The sequence below is a fragment of the Schistocerca cancellata genome, chromosome 7 (assembly GCF_023864275.1).
Source record: "Schistocerca cancellata isolate TAMUIC-IGC-003103 chromosome 7, iqSchCanc2.1, whole genome shotgun sequence".
Taxonomy (NCBI): domain Eukaryota; kingdom Metazoa; phylum Arthropoda; class Insecta; order Orthoptera; family Acrididae; genus Schistocerca; species Schistocerca cancellata.
The window spans coordinates 141,031,149-141,044,751 of record NC_064632.1 but is presented as its reverse complement, the minus strand read 5'-3'; positions in this window follow the sequence as shown (position 1 = coordinate 141,044,751).

Sequence of the window (13,603 nt, the reverse complement as noted above, 5' to 3'; positions counted from 1 at the left end):
TAACATCTGAGGTCAACAGTCCCCTAAAACTTATAATTACTTAAACCTATCCGGACTGAAGCGCCTAGAACCGCTCGGCCACTCTGGCCGGCCCTCCGGTGACGTTACAGGCCAAGAGTAAGACGAAGTTACACGTACGTTATAGAAGTGTTAGGCGAAGTTACTAATGTTTCTCCGTACTTTTCCGTCAAACAGTTAGGTATTTAGTAGTGGAAAACACATTTACAGCTTTTAATTAACAATGGGATGTAATTTTGCGAAGCCTGATGAAAGCCTTCCGAAGGTTGTTGCGTTTATGGTCTCATTGTTTTTAAAAAGTAACCCGGAAACAAGAAACGTGGGAACAGCATTGCATGGCGACTCGGACAGCATTAACTCGCAGAACTTTCATATATGTGAGGAAATCTAAAACGGGATTATTTGCACAGATTATGCTGGAAAGGTCTTCCACTGCAACTTTTTAAACCCTGCGCAATAAAATACTGTGGAAACTTTGTCATTCAGAAGATAATTATGACTTAATTTCTGTGGTTGTAGCCAGAATTACTACTGTTTTCCAGGTACCTCTTTTCTCAATTTAAAGTATCAGACAGCGTAGTAACACTCGAGGGGAGCTGTAGGGCATTGTCGTGTTTGCCTTGAACAGCTTCATACGTTGCAGTTCTTCTGTTCCTCTAGATCATTAACTTAAACCACCAGAAAATTATGGCTATAAAAATGTAGTCGACGTAGCACACCCCTTAAGTATTTGTTGTTCTACTGCGAACGTAACTGTTTCTCAAGTACTATGGTTCAAAAGCAGGACAAATTATCATTTTATCGTAATGCCCTGGTCTTATTAGCAACATTCCGAGTAACGTTCCATTTTTCATTTTTTCAAAATCTTACAGCCTTACAACAGACTCACTGGAGACAATAACAAATGGTAATTTACTGTCTTCATCGTCTTGTTTGAGAAGAATAATGTCGTCGGAAATTGTTAAATGGCTTCTCAGAGTCTTCAGAGTAGGAGCAACATCAGACATGAAATACAGTATCTTAACACTATACTTGTTATTTGTCTGAAATTGATCAGGTGCAAAATGATGCTAATAAATGAAGATACGTGGGGAGTTGGAAAATAAGATTACCCTTTCGCCTCTGGTCAGAGTTGAGTGTGAAAGGAAAAAAAAAAGAGAAAGAGACATTAAAGATAAGACATATCTTTATTTTTCTACATAATTTCCCAATACATTGACACATTTGTCATGACAGTTTATAAGCTTCAAAAAGCCTTCCAGGAAAAAATCAGGACGTTGCATATGGAAGAAGCGTTGAACGGCTTGTTTGACGTCAGCATTGCTGCCAAAGCGCCTTCCGCCGAGAGTCTTCTTCAAAGCAGGAAACAGATGGACGTCACTTGGAGCGAGATCCGGACTGTATGGCGGCTGGTGTAGGCCCTCCCAACCAAGAATTTCAATATGGTTTTGCGTTGCCGTCACCGTGTGTGGTCTCGTATTGTCATCCAACAGCAGAACGCCAGTGATTCTTGAAGTTTTCCCGGCGGACATAATGTTCCATCGTCTTTCGGGCGTGCACCCGGGACAGCGAAAATTCTTCTTGTCGCTGTCCCGGGTGCACGCCCGAAAGATGATGGAGCAAACAGCAGAACGCCAGATTTTAGAAGACCAGGCCGCTTTATCCGAATCACCTCTTTCAATTTCGACAGAGTGGCATAGTACCGCGAAGCATTGATGGTTGCATACTCCAGAAAGTCCAGCGGAAAAAATACTTAGGTGTCCCAGAAAACGGTGGGCAGCACTTTACGAGCAGACGGAGTGCATTTGAACTTCTTTTGGACAGGTGATGGCGGACGTTTCCACTCCATGGATGCGGCCTTCGATTTGGGCGTGTAATGGTGACCCACGTTTCATCCTCCGTCACAATCCGAAACAGGTCATAGCCAGATTCATGGTAACGCATGGGCTGTTCCAGGCTGAACGCCATACGATGTTCCATGTGTGTCAGTTGGCGGGGCACCCATCGTGCTGACGCCTTCCTGTATCGAAGAATGTCGTGGATGATCTTGTGAGCTCGCTCATGTCCGATTCCGGTTCGCTTTAACAATGTCATCCATCTTCCTGACATTTGCATCTGTAGTGGCCGTGCTCGTCCGTTCAGGTCTCGCTACCTCCTGCACTTGCTGAAGTCCATCACTGAATTGCTGGCACCGTCTCCGCACCATTTGCTTCGACATCACACCTGACCCATACACCTCAACAAGGCGGTTATGAATTTCTGTGCCTGATACTCCGCGTGCCCATTGATAGCGGATAAAAGCTCACACTTCCACTTTGGACCACGAATCCAAAACGGACGTTCTCTCCATAGAAAATAGAAAAAAAAACTTTCGAACAGCAATTGTAGTTTGTCTATTCTGCACCCTGATGGACCCAGTAGAATCCTCTTAGCTAACTAGCAAGATTTACAACAATAATTGAAGAAACACTGTGTCGTCAACATTGTGTTGAAGCACTACGGCACCCTTGAGAGACCATAGTCCCACTGACAGCTCCAGACGGTGGCAGCATCAAAGGCAGCGTGTATTTACAACATTCGGAAAAATCAATAAATTTATAGCCAAGTATTGTGTCACTTGTTAAGCTGTGAGCCTTTTACGCAACACTAATTTAAGATATCGTATACCGAATGAACCAATCAGAGTCATCAATTATTTCGGTAATTGTGGTTCATATTGACCAACTTTCAGACGAGGAGGTGAAAATGAATTATGACTAGTCGGATTCTGCCCTTCCCCTTTAGATAACCAAAGTGCAGACTGACAGTTTATTAATATTTGATGACACAACAAAAGTTACAGATGCACTGAATGATTAAGGGGCTCCGGAAAGGCTCAAAATCATGAAAAGTTCAATTTTTACTTTTTTGCGTTTTCTGAATCTGCAGGCTATTACCTTTTAATAGATATATAATTTATTCAATTCCGAAGACTACAACTATTTTTAAATTTTTTTTTGAAATGTGTTCTACATGGGCGTGACCCACTGTGGTGCTGTTAAACTACTGTCAAATGGTGTTATTGTTAACGCCCGCGTTCATCAGGTACATTTTAGTGATCTGAGATAAAGTATGTGTTGTGGCTAACCTGTGATGGTTCAATATATATCGCTGGTGTGATTGTCGATTGTTTCATGTTTATTTACTCTGTCGTTATCTGGAAAATATTCGTAATTAATTCTGTTTCTTGAGTCTCTGTTTTGTTGAAGTATGATAATTAGTAAAAGTAAAGTTATTAGAAATCCTCTGAAGGCTTTTAAGAAAAGGAGAAATGTTGGAAAGCCAAAGGTATGTGTTATTACTGTAAACAATAAAGACGATAACCAAGCGAGTGAACCTAACCTCTCAAGTACACCTGCCCATAGCAGTCAAAGTGGGAAAGAAAATACTTCACAGAAGAAGCTTGGTTCAGTGAGTGAAAACTATGAATGTTTTATGGGCGAATCGGATGTGAATGAAAAAACAATCCATCCTATGGACCTGGAATGCACTAAAAAGTTAATCCAATCTTTGTCGCTCGATTCCCAAAACTTTTATTTTCTCATGCTAATTACATGTTTTCTAAGGATCTTCCTAACATATTTGTTTCAAACTTTCAGTAAATGTTACACAGTACCTTCTGCATAATTTAACACAGCCTTTTTCCAAAAAACTGTATATTTTTGAATATATAAATAAAAAATTGCAAAAAAATGTTGTGAATTTTCATTACAATTGAAAAAAAAATCGTCTTTAATAACTGAACTAAAATTTTGTAAAATCCCTGTGTTCAGTTGTAGCCCATATTCCAATAAATAATTTGTAAAAAGTTCAACTTCCTACCTCAAATACTTTGTGACGAAAGATGTAATTTATAAGCGTTATTTTAACATTGCAAGTATAGGGCGTTCCGGAGCCCCTTAAGAGGCTTAACTAACCTAAATCACACCGATTTCCAGTAACGTGTAGCAAACAGATTTGAAATTTGAAATGTTTATAATAGCACATCCCTGACTGAATGTTGTTTAAGAATCACAAACAAAACTATAAGTCTTTATCGCTTTTCACTGGCTTGACATTAAAAAATTTTAAATTATACGTACCTGACACAACCGTAGACTAATTTTTAAGGCACAGCCGTTAGAAGAGACTACGCGAACATTTACTACCCACTGATTTCAGTATAAACAGCAGTATAGAAGGGGCAAAACTCGGGGACTACTGAGGCGCAAAGTAAGGTAGTACAATCACAACATGGCACGGTTTTGCAGCAGAAACAATGACAGCTGCAACTTGGTATTTCTGAGCACAGATCTTCAAAGGGCTCACTTGCTAGAATGGACGAGTTCGGTAACCTGCCTGAGGGTTGAAGGTACTGCGTTATGCCACGGGACAGGACGCAGCCACACCCAGGCCTAAGCGCCCACGGACAGCAACGGCTTCCTCTGCGGACAACCCCAACCCCAATTACGCTACGACAACGCGGCCTCGCCTCGCCGATCCACTCAGCTGTGTAGCTCCTCCACATCACGCCAAACAGCGGACCCGCACTGCTCCAGGACTGGCTGCTCGCTGCGACTGCCGTAGCCGTACCACGGCCGGTTCACGAGAGTACTGCCCTCTCCCTAACGTGCTCCCTCAGACCTCGCCGGAAGCCGCGAACTCAGCCCGTCCCAGCCAGCTCCTTTTAATTTTCAATTGGTCAGTCACACCACACAAAGCAAGCTAAGCGAAGAGCCGACACGCGGCTGGCGCCAGAGGTAAAGAGAAGGCGCGACGGCCCACATTAGGATGTGTCGTCATAAGCGCAGTGCCTTCAGTAACAGATGTTGGAGGTCTCTGAACTATCTCTTCTAAGTCATCCTTATTTTTTCGCGCTTGAAGCATAGTTATACGGTGTCATCTCATCCTATACTACCTTTTCATATTGTTGTTGTTGTGGTCTTCAGTCCTGAGACTGGTTTGATGCAGCTCTCCATGCTACTCTATCCTGTGCAAGCTTATTCATCTCCCAGTACCTACTGCAACCTACATCCTTCTGAATCTGCTTAGTGTATTCATCTCTTGGTCTCCCTCTACGATTTTTACCCTCCACGTTGCCCTCCATTACTAAATTGGTGATCCCTTGATGCCTCAGAACATGTCCTACCAACCGATCCCTTCTTCTGGTCAAGTTGTGCCACAAACTTCTCTTCTCCCCAATCCTATTCAATACTTCCTTATTAGTTATGTGATCTACCCATCTAATCTTCAGCATTCTTCTGTAGCACCACATTTCGAAAGCTTCTATTCTCTTCCTGTCCAAACTATTTATCGTCCATGTTTCACTTCCATACATGGCTACACTCCGTACAAATACTTTCAGAAATGACTTCCTGACACTTAAATCTATACTCGATATTAACAAATTTCTCTTCTTCAGAAACGCTTTTTTTGCCATTGTCAGTCTACATTTTATATCCTCTCTACTTCGACCATCATCAGTTATTTTGCTCCCCAAATACCAATACTCCTTTACTACTTTAAGTGTCTCATTTCCTAATCTAATTCCCTCAGCATCACCCGACTTAGTTCAACTACATTCCATTATCCTCGTTTTGCTGTTGTTGATGTTCATCTTATATCCTCCTTTCAAGACACTGTCCATTCCATTCAACTGCTCTTCCAAGTCCTTTGCTGTCTCTGACAGAATTACAATGTCATCGGCAAACCTCAAAGTTTTTATTTCTTCTCCATGGATTTTAATACCTACTCCGAATTTTTCTTTTGTTTCCTTTACTGCTTGCTCAATATACAGATTGAATAACATCGGGGGGAGGCTACAACCCTGTCTTACTCCCTTCCCAACCACTGCTTCCCTTTCATGCCCCTCGACTCTTATAACTGCCATCTGGTTTTTGTACAAATTGTAAATAGCCTTTCGCTCCCTGTATTTTACCCCTGCCACCTTTTCATATTAGTAATAATAAATCCCATTGATCGTGTTAAGTTCGTACACCCGAGTTTTCTGGTTACGCCCAATGCCCAATGAAGATAATGTCAACAAAGCCGGTTAACCGATCGGTCTAACGCACGGCTTTCCGGAGTGGGAAAGAGCGCCTCGTCCCCGACACGAATCCGCACGGCGGACTTGTGTCGAGATCCGTTGAGCCAGCCAGTCTGTGGATGTTTTTTTTCTTTTGGCCGTTTTCGATCTGCCTTGGCGAATGCGGGCTGTTTCCCCTTATTCCGCCTCAGCTTCACTATGTCGGCGATTGCTGCGCAAACAAGTTCTGCACGTACGCGTACAGCGTTACTCTGCCACGCAAACAAAGGGGTTACACTCGTTTGGTGTGAGACGTTCCCTGGGGGGGGGGGGGGGGGGGGTGTCCACCGGGTGCCGAACCGCGCAATGATCCTCGTTTCGGTGTGGGGCGGCGGAGGGGACTGTCGTAGTCGTCGTGCGTCGTGGGGTTGTGGACCACTGCGGCTGCGGCTTTGACTTGACGGATCCTCTCCGTCGTTCTTAGGTTGGGACAGTATTTTCCAAATCTCGTTATTAAACCATGGTGGGGCTCTTCTGTCGTTAATACACTTAGGACTCACATACTTCTCCAGACTACGCCTTATAATCTGCTTCAACTTTACCATAATTCCTCTATCTCCATCAAACTAGAAATAACTAATGTCAATTCACTGTCTGAGTGAGATGCTAACAACTCCTTGTCTGCTCTTCTAGAAAAAAAACTCTCCTATGCTTCTTGAGTGTTTTATTAACTTGCGTAAGCGTAGTTGCTATAATGACATCATAGTCACGAATCACGATTTCTGTACTGACGTTGTTGATAAGGTTCGCCCCATTTGTAGCTGCAATGACTAAGCTAATTCTGTTGCTTGTGGGCTGCCGAAATAGCTCCTCAAGACAGTTTTCACAAAACGTGTCCCAAACTACCACAACTTCTGTCTGTACCCTTACAATGAATCCTTAGACGTCCCAGGCTACACGGTGTTTCCGCAAGAGCTTGAAAGAATTTAACAGGACATAGAGGATGCTTCACTGAACAATCTGAGACAGGGAACCTGAGGTCGCAGGAACCAGCTTAAGAAGATAAAAGGAGTAAAATCACATTACTGTGTACTTTTTTATTTACATTAATTACAGTTAACTGCAAATACCATCACTGACAAAATGAGCGTACCATTTGTCCTGTATCTTACAAAATGTGCTGAAACTGACGGCATTCTAAATCAACGCAAGCAAGTATGACATCAGAGAACAAGGTTCTGACAAATATCCCTGGTGTGTTTCGATTCACATCACAGGCTGCTGCAATTCTGGCAACTAATTCCATCTCCTTATCCACGAGGGTCTCATACACTGGTGACTTTAGATATCCTCATGGGAAATAATCAATGGAATTGAGGTCTGGCGATCTCGCAATGAATGAAATAGGACCTCCCCTTCCAGTCCAGCGACCACGAAATACAGCATTTATATGGTTGCAGACATACACACTGAAGTGAGGCAGTGTACCGTTATGTTGTATCCAAATCATCACACGAACAGGCAAGGGTACGTTCTTGGCCGGAGTGGCCGAGCGGTTAAAGGCGCTACAGTCTGGAACCGCATGACCGCTACGGTCGCAGGTTCGAATCCTGCCTCGGGCATGGATGTGTGTGATGTCCTTAGGTTAGTTAGGTTTAAGTAGTTCTAAGTTCTAGGGGACTTATGACCACAGCAGTTGAGTCCCACAGTGCTCAGAGCCATTTGAACCATTTTTGGTACGTTCTTCAACAATTCAGGTAGAACTCTTTGCACGAACCTCAAGTGTAGGTGGCCATCCTAACTACCAGGTAGAGATATGGCCCAACGAGGTTGTCGCCTACAATTCCGGCCCAGATATTCACAGCAAAATGTACCTGACTGTGTGACTCTACTACAGCGTGAGGACCTTCACCATCCCACAAGTGGCTCTTCCTGCTGTTTGAAATACCATAACGATGAAATGAGGCCTCGACAGAGAACAGAACGTTTTGGAGGAAATCTGGTCGTTCAATCCTTTGTTGGAGAATCCACCATTGTTGGAGAAACCACTGACGATATGAAATCTTTGGTGCAAAGTCAGTCACAAGCATTGCGGGGACTAGTGGCCGGTGATAGGGGTGTAATTGTTGTTCGTGGATCACTCGCCAAAGGCTAGTATGTGCAGCGCCCATTTCACGTGCAATACGACGAGTTTTTATACTGGGAGGCACTGTAACACGTTCCAGCACCTGCTTTCCAAAATCAGGTGTGCGACTGGTTCTCATGTTGCCAAGTCCCTCGTTTCTTCTTTCCAACGACCCAGTCTCCCGCATTCGTCGATGGAGAGAAATAAAAACTCGTCATGGCTAATGATACCTGTTAGAAAATCGGTCCCTGTACAGCTTTTCAGCAGTAACAACATTGCAACGTATTTCCCCATACCCAAGATGCATGTCAGTGACTTCTGCGATATGTGCCGATACTGCTACATAGTACCGTGCTGTACGTCTCTGAATAGTGCTGAGTAATGAATGGGTGTGTCGTTGTTTCATAAGCGGTCTGTTATGGAACAATGTAAATTCAATACAACAGAGCCACCTTATGAACAAGTAAAGTAAACAAAATCTGCACCATGACTTCCTAGTAATCGGGCTCCTCCACGTTGTTTCCTTGCAGAAAATAATGTACATGCAAATAAACAGCATAGTAAGGGTAAATTTGTACGCCTGTTAGATCTAAATGAATTGGGAGACAGTAACGCTAGACATGTTTACTTCCATACGTCCTTAAGCTGGCATCTCCAACCCCAGGTTCTCTACCTCAGATTGCTCAGGGGAGCATTCTCTATGTCCTGTTACATTTTTGCACGGTCTTACGGGAAAACCCTGTATTCTCGGGAGGTTAATGTCACCTCCAACTAGCATGGCATGATCTGGGCATTTACACGGTAGGACCGTAGGCTTTCTTTGAATGACTCTATAACAGCGACAGCAAAATCGGGTGTCTGGTGAAAAAAAATCCAATAATTAAGTTGCTTTCACATGGTCTCACGTGTTAAACACGACCAGTTAATTTCATTGTCACATTCAACTTCGACCTGAAAAGTGATAATACTTTTGTCTACTGAAATGAAACTCCCCTCCTGTGATCTCTTATCAGTCCTTCCAATATAAGTTCTATGACTCGCGAAACGGCTCAGAGCTTTCCACCTCGTATTTCAGCCAGCTCTTGGTCCCGCAAAAAATTTGAACACGAGAACTTTCCTAGAGGCAGTAATTTCGGGAATTTTGTTACGAACTCTTCCACAATTTATGATAAAATTTTGACAGTCGAAGTGTTATTAGTCTGAAAGCGATCTAACTTCCCTCGCTGTATATCTACTGGCGCGTGTTTCAAGCTATCATCTGGCATAAAAAGACCCTTATGTGCTCTCCACAAGTACCCTGCTACCCGAGTAGTTACTTCCTTTGTGTAGTTCACCCCTGACCTATCAAGGGGAGTCCTGTAAATACGCAACCGATAACGCACGTGTAGAAATCTACAACCAAACCGTCCCAAAGACCCTTCAACCGGCTACTTACCAGGTGACCCCGATCAACTCTGTGAACGACGGTGCGAATTGCGTGTTTTCCTTACGCCCAACATGTGGGGTCAGCAGCGTCCATCACCTCCGTCAGATGCCTGTATGAACTGACGACGGCTGCAGAACTGATGCGACAGGCGTCATTGTTTCCGACGTGAGCCACAACTTGCAGACGAATGCATCCCGCACCCTCGGTAGCCACAGGTAAGGCCGCCTCCAAATCTCGGATGAGATCTCCCGGCAGACATACCGGGTGCATATCGACTCTCTTTCCAGCGCTGGGTCTCCATATAAACCTAACATTAGAGCTCCCGGTAAGTAGTAAACCCCTCCCCCTAGGTGCTCGCTCGGACCCTTCTGATGGAGTGGTCACCTGGACAGTCACAGGGTGAGCGGTAGAGACCACACGTCCATTCCCCACACTGGCCCTCCGTCTCGAGTGACGCGAACACGATGCCACCCGCCACTCACCCTGCGTCGGGTGCCTCGCAAGCAGAGCGCGTGGGCGAAACAAGCGACACCTGAGGTGTGCGATGCGACGCGCCAGATTCTCCGCCACCGCTACACCCCGAGACAGCAGCCTGAAGGTGACTGACCGTAGCCAAAAGCCCATTCAACACTTCGGGAACTGCAGCACAGATCGTCCTGAGTCCGCACACTGCATGCACGCATCCTACCCATCCTAGCAAGACTAACTGGAATAGTAAAATGTAATAGCAGACAGAATGCTAGATGTGCCACTTGCTAACTTTCTAACCTCCTGACGTGTCACCAATGGTTGCTGATGTCTCAATGAGCTATGTAGCTGTTTGTTCAGGAGAAATGAAAACTGCGGTACAGACTGTTCTCTTACACAGAATAATACGCTCGAAATTTAAGAAATTTGCTGAAACCTGGTAATCAAGGAAGGCAGGATTCCGTTACGATTGTGGACGGGGCCGTAATCAGTTACTGTTGGTTCCCTTTTTCTTTTACACATATTTACTTTAAAATGGTAATTCCAGACTCAGCAATAAATAAAGATATCACACGTTATTAATGTAAAATAAACAACTGTGTAATTAATTGTGCTTTCAGTGCGTTACAATTTACTAAATGAGCATAAAATACGGGCACAGCAAATAATTTTTTTTGAAAACGAGCCAATGTGATCACAATTAAAATTTTAAAGCAAGTAACCATAGCCACGACTGAACGCCTTCAACGCCAAGAACGGCAATTATAAAAAAATTTAACAAACATATAGTAAAACAGCAATGCAATATCAAGGTTAATTTAAATAGACAGGCAACTGATCACCAAACGGGTGAGACAAAATGGTGGTAAACAACCATTCAAACCTGCTGTAACACCAAGAATGATAATAATATAAAAAAAATTAGAAAACATACAAACAGAAAATAAAACAAAAAAGGTCTATTTAAAAGGACAAGCAACTGATCAAAAAAGGTGAGACAAAATGATGATAAACTTGGTAGCACAATCATTTAAACCTGCTGTGACGCGAAGAATGGCAATTGTATAAAAATTTTAGAAACATACAATGAAACAGCAAATACAATAATAAAACACAAGGGCCAGTCGCAGACAGTGCACCAGGAATGGACCTCTGAGTATTTCAGGCAAAAATCGCGAGCGATGAGATAGACAGCCAAGAGTTGTATTCACTTCACAAGATGGTAACTCAGACTAGTGGCAGTCTAACGAATGACTAATTATAATCTTGCTGAGGCTACCTGGCGTCCAATAAACCAAATGCAAAGATGTAAAAGCAAGCCAAAGCCGGAACCGGTGGTCTGGACTCCGCCCACAGAATACTGTGCTTAGAGCTCCCAGAACGAGAAAGGAATCACTACCACCAGAGTAGAATAATCGACAATCAACTTAAAATCAAGAAAGCTCTCAAAACTGCTCGCCTCAACGGACAGCAGCGGCGAGGCAAGGAAACGTACACTGCCGCTACATACACTAACCCACAGGGCAGGTAACTGGGACGTTGACAGCCACGAGGCAGGAAAATTACCACTGGTTGAACTTAACAAATGGTAACAAACTGAACGCAATAAGTAGTAATTAGAAGTCCACGAAAGCTAATCAGATCCGCCTTCCCCAAGCACTCCATTCGCTGCTCTTCGCCTCGACAACACTACGAGCAGGAACACGAACCCAAGTCACTGGAGAATCGCAAGATCTCACAATGGTGGAGGTTTCTCTACTTGAATACAAATGCACTCAACTTAAAACTTGCAGGATCCGGTGTACGACGAGGTCGTGCACCCTCGTGACCACAGGCCTTCGATCCGGCAGACCATGCGCACCGCCAGCGATCCTGGCGTACTCTCGCACTGCGCGGACCTGGCTCCTCCTGAGTCCCCAACCGAACTGGACACTGACACGACCCGGAAGTACAGCGACGTCTCCCCAAAGATAGGGCCACTGTTACTACATATCGATAATTGCCGCTGCTGCCACTAGCGGACAGGCAACGCTTGCAAAACCAGTGGCGCCGGTCAACACGAGAAGAAGACAAACAACCGCAACCATGTCAACTAAACGATACTGTCTGGCCTCCAGCAGAGGACGGAAGCCTACAAACAGCACCAACGCGAGCCGCAGCACGGCTCATTCCAACGAGGAAATGACAGGAAAAAATAACCACTTGACCTGCCGTTCTATAGATGTATATCAGGCGAGAACTGTAGCTTCCTGGAGGGAGGCTGGAAAACTTAGTGAACATAGCTTGTTACTTAGCAATCCTTATAATCAATTTATTGAACATCAAAACTCCTTACTAACCTTTTACAACGTGTAAGCGTAAATTTGTCTCTTATTTGGAACAATACAAGCTTTTAACGAACCCAAAGGTTAAAAGTCTCTTTTCTTTACAGCAACATAAACATTAAAGCACCAAACATAAATGTACCAGGTGAACAAAAAGTCAGTATAAATTTGAGAACTTGAATACACCACGGAATCACGTAGATAGAGAGGTACAAATTGACACACATGCTTGGAATGACATGGGGTTTCATTAGAACAAAAAAAAAAAAAAAAAAAATTCACAAAATGTCCGACAGATGGCGTTGGACAGCAAAACGTCAGTGATTGCGCATGACAATCGTGTATAAAAGGAACTGTAATGAGAGAGAGAATCAGATGCGCCACAGTCGCAGCATGTTGACGTTACCTGAAAAGGCGCTTTTAGTGAAGCTGTATTATCAGAATGGAGAATGTGCTAGTTTAGCGTTACGATCCAATCGCGATAGGAAGGGGATTCGAACGGGTAAATGTCCGTTGACAAATGCAGCTGTGTTGAGAATGATTTCGAAGTTCGAAGCCACGGTTTGTTAGACGATAGACCCCGTAGTAGCAGACTGAGCACAAGGCGTAATACTGCTGAGACAGTTCAGGAAGAAATGGAGACTGTAACGGGTTCGTCTATGCACGGGGAAGTCAGCGCTCGTGCAGTCGCACGTCGCACTGGCATTCCATACACCACTGTCTTGTTGGCACTGAGGCGTACCCTCCGATGCTATCCGTACAAAATCCATCGGCATCATGAACTGTTACCTGGCGATCTAGTGAAGCGGAGGACATTTGCGGTGTGGGCGTTTCAAAAGATGGCGGAAGATGATTGGTTGAGTAACGTGTTATGGACCGAGAAGCTCATTTCACGCTCCGAGGGTGTGTCAACGCCCACAACTGCAGAATCCTACCGAAAATCCTAGAACTGTCGTGGAAACTCCATTGCACGACAAGAAAGTCACGGTAAGGGTTGGATTTACCACATCTACCGTTATCGGGCCTTTTTTCTTCAAGGAAATGCGCGATTCTGGTTTTGATGGGTGAGAGGTACGCCGATATGTTACAGAATCGCATCATCCCCAGCCTAGCTGATAAACGCCTGCTGGAACGAACAATGTTTATGCAGGATGGCGCTCCACCCCATATTGCTAGACGCGTGAAAGATGTCTTGCGCA